This window comes from Dipodomys spectabilis, unplaced genomic scaffold, assembly GCF_019054845.1.
Source record: "Dipodomys spectabilis isolate Male_0828 unplaced genomic scaffold, ASM1905484v1 ptg000115l, whole genome shotgun sequence".
Lineage (NCBI taxonomy): Eukaryota > Metazoa > Chordata > Mammalia > Rodentia > Heteromyidae > Dipodomys > Dipodomys spectabilis.
The window spans coordinates 5,998,278-6,007,557 of record NW_024870792.1 but is presented as its reverse complement, the minus strand read 5'-3'; the positions used below and the strand labels follow the sequence as shown (position 1 = coordinate 6,007,557).

At 39.1% G+C, this 9,280-nt stretch overlaps 1 pseudogene; it reads left to right on the top strand.

Annotated features, from left to right (window-relative positions):
* Positions 1-1,003: 1,003 nt before the first annotated feature.
* On the top strand, positions 1,004-1,826 carry LOC122115034 (annotated as a pseudogene).
* Positions 1,827-9,280: the final 7,454 nt, after the last annotated feature.

Here is a 9,280-nt window from a genome sequence, read left to right as displayed (position 1 = left end):
TACTGATGCAGATATTTTACTCTTCCTCTTGGGCCTTGTCTTCCTAATGCCTGCTGTCTAGCTGGCAGGAAGTATATGGCACTTGTGTATGTAGTAAGTAAGATATGAGAAATCCTCCCCTGAAAAGTGTTCTTAACATGTGGTTTAAAAACAAAGTTGGCTGGATTGGGTGCCATATACTATAATTCCAGCACTGAGGCTGAAGCTGAGGATCTCAAGTTCAAGGCCTTGGTGAGTCCCTATCTCAAACAAAACAAAACCTGAAAACAGAAGCCCTCAATTCCACAATAAACACCGAAAAATCAGTCTTCCTTCCACTCCTCTAGTCACCTAGCCTTACCTTCTGGGAGTGTATTTTTATAGATATTTTGTTTCGTGTGTTTGTGTACCTGTATGGTCTCCCTATTTCCATCTCTTTGCCCAAAACGGTAGTATTTTACAGTGCTATTTGATTTCCACAAATGATGCTTTCCACATAGCTGAATGTGGAGTGTCCAGTTGGTTGGTTGGTTGGTTTTAGCCAGAGCCATTCTGGTGGCATTTTGAGTGTCTGTACTCTTTTACTGTTACAAGACTGCCTGAAGTGGCTTCTCCTGGTGTCACTCCTTTGAACAATTAACTGACAGTTTAACAAGATGAATACCAGCAAGTTGAAATGGGCTTATGGGGAAGGAGCACTAGTCTTCAGGTGAAGGGGGCAGATGAATGAAAAGAGGAAGGATGGCGAACAACAGCCATAATACTCAATGAACATATGTGAAAATGGAGCCAGGTAACTTGAGGGAATGAGATTAATGGGGGGGGGGGGGGTAGAATGGGGGTGACTTTGATCAACATGCATTGTACTTATAAATTGACATATTCAAGAGAAACTCCTTTATGGAAATGCTGGGAGAGAATGAGGGGATGATACTGTTCAAAAGGAAATGTACTCATTTCCTGACTTACATAATTAATTCTTCTGTACATCACCTTTACAATTTCTTTTTAACTTTAGGAGTGTGGCCAGGCGGCTCGGACGGAGCAGGGCTTTCTTTACCAGTGGAATTGTGTAGAATACACTGCCAGTCTCTTGTCTTCTATTCACCATGGCTTCTTCTGATATTCAGGTGAAGGAACTGGAGAAGCAAGCCTCAGGCCAGGCTTTTGAGCTGATTCTCAGCCCTGGGTCAAAAGAATCTGTCCCCGATTTCCCCCTTTCCCCTCCAAAGAAGAAGGATCTTTCCCTGGAGGAAATTCAGAAGAAATTGGAAGCTGCAGAAGAAAGACGCAAGTCCCACGAAGCTGAGGTCCTAAAGCAGCTTGCTGAGAAACAGCATGAGAGCATGAGAAAGAAGTGCTTCAGAAAGCAATAGAAGAGAACAACAATTTCAGCAAAATGGCGGAGGAGACACTGACCCACAAGATGGAAGCTAACAAAGAAAACCGAGAGGCGCAAATGGCTGCCAAATTGGATCGTTTGCGAGAGAAGGATAAGCACGTGGAAGAGTGCGGAAGAACAAAGTCCAGAGATCCTGCTGCTGAGACTGAAGCTGACTGATTTTCTTCTGAGAACTGACTTTCTCCCCTTCCCCCTCCTAAATATCCAAAGACTGTACTGGCCAGTGTCATTTTATTTTTTTCCCTCCTGACAAATATTCTAGAAGCTGATGTAGGACTGTATAGGTAGATCAGACTGTAAGATGACATTTTAGGGGCTAAAGGGGAGAAACTGAAAGTGTTTTACCCTTTTTCTAAAGTGTTGGTCTTTTTAATGTAGCTATTTTTCTTGTTGCATCTTTTCTACTTCAGTACCCTTGGTGTACTGGGTTAATGGCTAGTACTGTACTGGATCTGTGAAAACATTTGTGAAAAGAGTCTGCAGTGGGGGCTGGGAAGGTAGCTCAGTAGTAGAGTGCTTGCCTTGCAAGCATGAGGCCCTGGGTTCGATTCCTCTGCACCACATAAACAGAAAAAGCCAGAAGTGGCGCTGTGGCTCCAGTGGTAGAGCGCTAGCCTTGAGCTGAAGAGCTGAGAGACAGCGCCCAGACCCAGAGTTCAGGCCCCATGACCGGCAAAAAAAGAAAAAAAAAGAGTATGCAGTGGCTTCTTTTAAAGTGTTAGATGCTGAATATCTGTTCACTTTTCAATCCCAATCCTGTCCGGATTTTACCAGATGCTACTGTACTTGAATGGTTAATAAACCGCACAGTGCTGTTGGCAAAAAAAAAAAAAAAAAAAAAGTTAATTTTAAAAAAAGAAACCTCTTCATACAACTACTTAAAAATAGTAAAAAAAAAAAAAAAAAAAAAAAAAAGGAGGGGGTCGCTGGGAAGGTGGCTCAGTAGAGCACTTGCCTTGTATGCCTGAAGCCCTGGGTTCAATTCCTCAGCACCACATAAGCAAAAAGAAAAAAGCCGGAAGTGGCACTGTGGCTCAAGTGGTAGAGTGCTAGCCTTGAGCTGAAGAGCTGAGGGACAGCATCCAGGCCCAGAGTTCAGGCCCCACGACCGGACCCAAAAAAATAAATAAAAATAAAAAATAGTAAAAAAAAAAAAAACAAAAAAAATAGTCAAAAATTAACAAAAGGCATTGCCTCATTTCACATATGTAAAATAAACCTGTGGAATAAAATACCTACCACAGTATGAATGTTAGATCTGAAGGGAATATATTATTAATTTTTAAATGAATGTTACTTTCACTGATCTACCATCATTATTTTTTTCTTTTGCTTGTCCCTGGGCTTGAACTTTGGGCCTGGGTGCTATCCCTGAGCTTCTTTTGCTCAAGGCTAGTGCTCTACCACTTGAGCCACACCGCCACCTGTGGCTTTTTTGAGTAATTTATTTGAGATAAGAGTCTCACAGAGTTTCCTGCCCAGGCTGGCTTCGAGCCATGATCCTCAGATTTCAGCCTCCTGAGTAGCTAGGATTACAGGCATGAACCACCAGCACCCAGCTGTATCACCATTTTTAATGACAACCTGCAAAGTTTTGTGGAAATGGGCATTTCTTGCACACAGATCCAATAGTAGAGTTTTTCTGGATGACAAGTTGCTAAGAAAAGCCACTAAAAATATCCCACTTTTAAGAATGTATTGCCACCTAAGAACCAGAACTAGACACAAATACGTGTATGTGTACCAACACCAATGTTGTACTAGACTGTTCTTAATGCTGAAGCCCTGAAAATAGTCCACAACAGTACAGAGTCAAATAAATTACTGCATATTCATATATTGAAAACAGAACTTATATTTCTGTAAGGCTGGATATGTAGCTAAGTAGTAAAGTGCTTACCTAGTAGTAGGTTGAATCTTTTCCCAGATGGTAAAAAGAACCAAGTAACTGAATCTTTGACTCTTAATTTCTCATTAGTTAAATGGGAATAATAACATTTTCTCTATTGCAGAGAATTTTTGTGGATACAACTATATATATACATATATATATATATATATGGTACTTCTGTGAAAATGTACTATATATGTATTTTGTAACATATAGTACATTGATAGGCATAAAGTAATATTTCACTTGAGTGCTAAATCAATTTTTTTTGATCACTAGTAATTTTGAGTATTTCTCCACATAATTATTAACAATAATAATTTCCTCTTCTGAGAAATGTCTTCTAAATTTTTCTGTTTTTATCTTAGAACTCACTACCTTATTTCTTCCCATTTGAAAAGGTCTTTTCTATGTCTGTTAAAATGCCACACCTTTTTAAATATGTGGATGGTATGTCCACTTCTTCATCTGTTCTTTCCTCATTAATGTTCTAAAATCAAGACTTAGCTTTCTCTGCTCTCTTTCTGCATCTCTTATCTCTTTGTTTATAGGATAGTTGCCATATTCTAACTGTTCTGGGCTTATTTGCAGACATCCAAGTTTTTCCCCCTACTAGGTTGTGAATTCCTTAGAAACAAGTACCATCTTTTAATGATCTTTAGACACTGCTAGCGCCTTTTACCATGTGTCTATTCCAGTGCCCTGTAAATCACTGTTGAATGATGGAAGACTTCATGCACGACTTCCACCATTGAGTCCAGTGGCACAAGCAGCCCCATCATCTGAATATGAGCTCTAAAGGTCAATGTCTCTGATGTGTCTGCAGCTAGGACACTTGGAGAGTGATGTGCATTTGGATTTATAGAAAGGCTCTGCGTCTTCTTTCTGTTTTCAACTGCTGTATTTCTATTCTTATCACCTGCCGCTTCTCCAGTTTCCTTCCATCACTGAGGCTTGGGAGTACAACAGGCATCTGTGAGTATAACAGGCCTCTGTGGATTTTTATGCTCTCTCTCTCTCTCTCTCTCTCTCTCTCTCTCTCTCTCTCTCTCTCTCTCTCTCTCTCTCTCTCTCATCTGGCTACTACCTACCTACCCTATCTATCTGTGTATAAATTCAAAGAACAGTTTTCAGCCCCTTTCTAGTAAGGCTTCCAACATTAAAAATGCTCTGAGCTTTGTTGCTTTGTGTCTCTGTAATCTTTCCTCTTTTTATTATATTTGCTTATTTGTCTTTGGTCTCTGCAGAATTAGTTTTCAACCACCTCTATTCTTTGGGAGGCTACGTGTGCTGGAAGTCACCATGCAGCTCAAGCAGGGGAAGCCTTCTAAACTCAGTCTGGGCTGTTTGTTGAAATAGGTTCCTCAGGTGTACTGGAGGTACGGAACTGAGTAAGTCTTAAGGAATTTGTTTAGATGGAAAGGTTGATAAGCGAGCAAAAATTAAACATGCAATGTAAGAGACTCATGATAATGGGTAACAAATGTTTTTATTTTAATGTAAAGGGGAAATAATATTCTGTCCGAGCAAGATGAATACTATGTATCAGTATTTGAGGAGAAGGTAATATCTGAATTGTTATGGTTGTTATGACCTGAGTTGTAACATTTTCTAAAATGAGTAAGAGTTTGTCCAGCAGAATATAGTCTAGCAGAAGGAAATAACATACGTTAGTCAATTATGAATTGCTGTGAAAATATCTGAGGGTAAGAATTTAAGGCAGAAAGGATTTATTTTGCTCATGGTTTTAAAGGGTTCAGTCTACAGTAGTATGGTTCCACAGCTTTGGACCTGAGGTGAAGTAGAATATCATAATCTAATTTTTATCCAACTTAATAAAGACTGTTTTGTTTGTATGCTTTATCCATGTGACATCCCCATGCCCCTCTTTAAGTTGTTACTACATTTTACACTAATTATTCTGTTGGTTTCTGAAGAATTATCTTATTTTTTGGATGTGTATCCTTATCACATGTAGTGATATTTCATGGATATATGATTATATACATTTGAATATGGCTTGAGTATATTCTCTAAAGATTCATGAGCTGGAAGATAAGTCCTCAGAGATTATAGACTATGTAAGAGGTGGCATATAGTACAAGGTACTCAGGTCAATGGGGCATCTCCTTTGAAAGGGATGAACACTTATTTCTAGGATGACTGCTTGTTGTTATTTAAAGAGAGGGGGAACAGTATTACTGGGCTCCTCTCTCTCTCTTTCTCTGTTTCTTTCTTTCTTGCCAGTCCTGGAGCTTGAACTCAGAGCTTGAACTTCTTTTGCTCAAGGTTAGCACTCTACCACTTGAGCCACAGTGCCACTTCTGGCTTTTTCTGTTTATGTGGTACTGAGGAATTGAACCCAGGGCTTCATGCATGCCAGGCAAGCACTCTACCACTAAGCCACTTTCCCAGCCAGGTCTCTCTTTAGTCTCTGGCTCCATTCTCACCACCACTCTGTGCTCTTCCACAGTCAAAAAAGCCCTCACCATAGGCTGACTAAATTAGAGCGCTGATGTTGCTGTAGGTATTTTGTTACATCAATAAATAATGAACTAACACAATCCCTTAGCAGTGTATTATTTACCTTTGGGTTTGATCTTTAGATTTTGATTTATGGCATTACCATGGGCATAGGAGCAAGCCGAGGGGTGGAGTGCATGGTTATGGTGTGTTGTAATCTAGAAAAGACAATGAGAATCTGGATTAAACAAGTAGGGACAGGAAAGAATTAAGATGATCTATTTCAAGATCAGAATTGTGGAAACCAAGAAGCATTGAAAGGAAATGTGTTTTATCAAGTAAAAGCTTTTTGGGAAATCTACTTTTCATAAAATGTATAATATAAAACATAAAGAAGTTTGTTGACCTAAAATAGCTTGTATTTTGACTTTTATTGTACTGGTGGTTCCCTGAGTTTGAAGGGACCAGAGAAAAAGACTCATTGGCTTTTCTCCCTAGAATGTTATGCTATGATCTTAAAGATAAACAAATAAAACCATATCATGTACTTTCGAGTGGTTTCTAAGGTGTGGTAGACAGCTGAACCAATATGTAGATCTTGGTTTTTGGATTTTTTTTTTTAGTTCTAACATAAGTCTTTCTCTCTAGGCCATAATATCTTTTTTAATATTTTATTTTATTGTAAAGATACTGTACAGAGGGGTTACAGTTACATGAGTAAGAAAATTAGTACATTTCTTGTTGATCCTTGTTGCCGGGTCCTTTGTTTTTCTCCTGCTATCCCTTCCTCTCCCCATCCCCCCCACTCTTCTCCTGTCTAAGTTGTGAAGTTCATTTCCAACTTAGTGTCTTGTGAGTATCATTGTTGCAGTGGGTCATTCTGTGTCCTTGTTTCAGCATTTTGTTAGATAAATTATATAAATGTATATTCAAGATACAGGGCACCAGAATCAAATACAGTGACAACAGGGTTATACCATAGGGGGAAGAACATACAAAGGAAACAAAAAAAATCACATAGTACATTAAAAACAACAACAACAAAGAAAAACCTCTTGTGTCCGTATTTTGGGGTTCATTTCACTTAGCACCATCTTACATGGTCACATATACATAGCTTTTGAACTTTTCTACTCATCTGATAAGATTATCCTAGATATATACTAAGTATTACAAATAAGGGAAACCATAGGACCTATATTTCTTTGGGTCTGGCTTACTTCACTTAGTATGATTTTTTCCAAGTCTTTCCATTTCCTAACAAATGGAGTAGTGTCATTCTTTCTGATGGAAGCATAGAATTCCATTGTGTATGTGTGTGTATGTGTGTAGGATATATATATGTGATATATATATATGTTATATATGTGATATATATATATATATATATCACATTTTCTTGATCCATTCATCTACTGAGGGGCATCTGGGTTGGTTCCATATTTTAGCTATGGTGAAGAATGCTGCAGTAAACATAGCTGTGCTGGTAGCTTTGGTATGGCCTTGTTTGTGATCATTTGGGTAAATGTCCAGAAATGGGATTGCTGGGTCATAGGGGAGCTCTATATGTAGTCTTTTGAAGAGCTTCCATATAGGCCATAATTTCTTTTTTTTCAAATTTTTTATTGTGATTAAGTGGTTACATAGTTTCCCAAATTTCACAGTATTGTGGGATAGTGATGTTTAGTTAAAGTCACAAACACATTCTAACTTTCATGGAGCAAATTGTCTATCATGGTCTATAACATTTATGAGTTCTATGAGCTTTTCAATAGTTATTTCTTCCACATTGGGTGGTATGTACATTTCTTTTGTTTTGCATAGCATCAGCTGTTCCCTCTTTCCCACTTGTTTCCTCCCTCCCATCGCTGCCATTGAGTTGCTTAGTTCATTTTGGTCAATGTCCAGTGCAGCTGATGGGTCCCGCTGTTGTATGCTTTTCCCTGATTCCCTCTAGTTCTGTGTCGTCCTGGTTTCCCTCTGGTATGCACATATATACCATACATGTGATCAGCAGCATGGTGTTATTTAGTAGTGATTCGGCTAGATGAGTGGAAGTCTTTTATTTCTTAAGCTTTGTTAACTTTGTCGTATCACCTTACGTTTTGGATTTAGCATCCACTTATCAGGGAGACCATGTGCCGTTTGTCTCTTTGCTCTTGGCTTACCTCGCTCAACATGGTTTCTTCTAGCTCCATCCATTTCCCTGCAAATGCCATTATTTTGTTTGTCCTTTCTAATGGCTGCATAATATTCCATTGTGTATAGATACCACAATTTTTGGATCCATTCATCTGTGGTGGGACATCTGGGTTGTTTCCATATCCTGGCTATTGTGCACAGTGCTGTGTCCTTGCACGTGTCCTTGTATACTGGTTCCTGTTGTTCAGGATAGATTAGGCCATATATCTTGAATTTGTTTTTAAAAATTCACCACACCCAGGCTGGGAAGGTGGCTCAGTGGTAGAGTGCTTACATGCATGAGTCCCTGGGTTCGGTTCCTCAGTACCACATAAACAGAAAAAGCCAGAAGTGGTGCTATGGCTCAGGTGGTAGAGCACTAGACTTGAGCTGAAGAGCTGAGGGACAGTGCCCAGGCCCAGAGCTCAAGCCCCATGACTAACAACAACAACAACAAGAAAGTTCACCGCACCCAACATTTCCCCATTGTTTGTTTTTAAACAAAAAGCTCATCATCTTTCTGTCATGAGTCTATACAATATCACTATTGTTTTCTGGGTAACTTTATGGAAAGCCCCAACAATTTGGGTAATATTTGTGAAGTATATTTAATTTGAGGCTGTCTGCACTAAGGAAAATTTTTAACTTTAAAATAAGAGGCTGCATTAGCCAGTTTTATTGAAACAACAGCAGCTATCTTGTAATTTGTGGTTAGCTCAAAAAAGTCAGCCAGTGGAAGGGGCATGGTCTGGGTACCCCCAGGCCTCATGCCAACCTGGACTGGAGCAACTGGAACAAAGCAGAATGATCTGGAAGAAACATTTTAATCCAGAAGCCGCTTTCATTGTACCAGTTAAACATGAAAAGTGGTTCAACTTACTGGATCAGAAATAGCCATGTAGCAGAAGTTTCAAAACTACAGGGATGGTCTCTTGTACAAACAAAAGTAAAATACACTAGTTGCATAGTAAATAAATTATCTTTAGAGAGAAATTACCCATATTACTTTCTTAGTCATTAAATTGAGCACTTCACCCGTTTGAACCAGACTAATGGTTCATCAAAGTGTCCAATAGACTAGAAAACCCAGTCACTGGGAGATAAAACGTCCTCCCTAGATTTGTATTGCTCACTAGTGTTTACTAGTAAAATTCAACTAGGCTTCAGTGGTTTTCCATGCCACTGCTTGGACATGGGCCTCTTAAACTAATGAATTAAAGTAACATTCATTTAGTGCCTGTTACGTATAAGTGTTGTGCTAGGCACCCTACTAATACCAGATTACTTTCCTGATGGTGGAGGCAACTTGGAAGGATGTCAAACCATTTATGACAGCGTTCTGTCTGTGTGAGGAGGAGATCTGA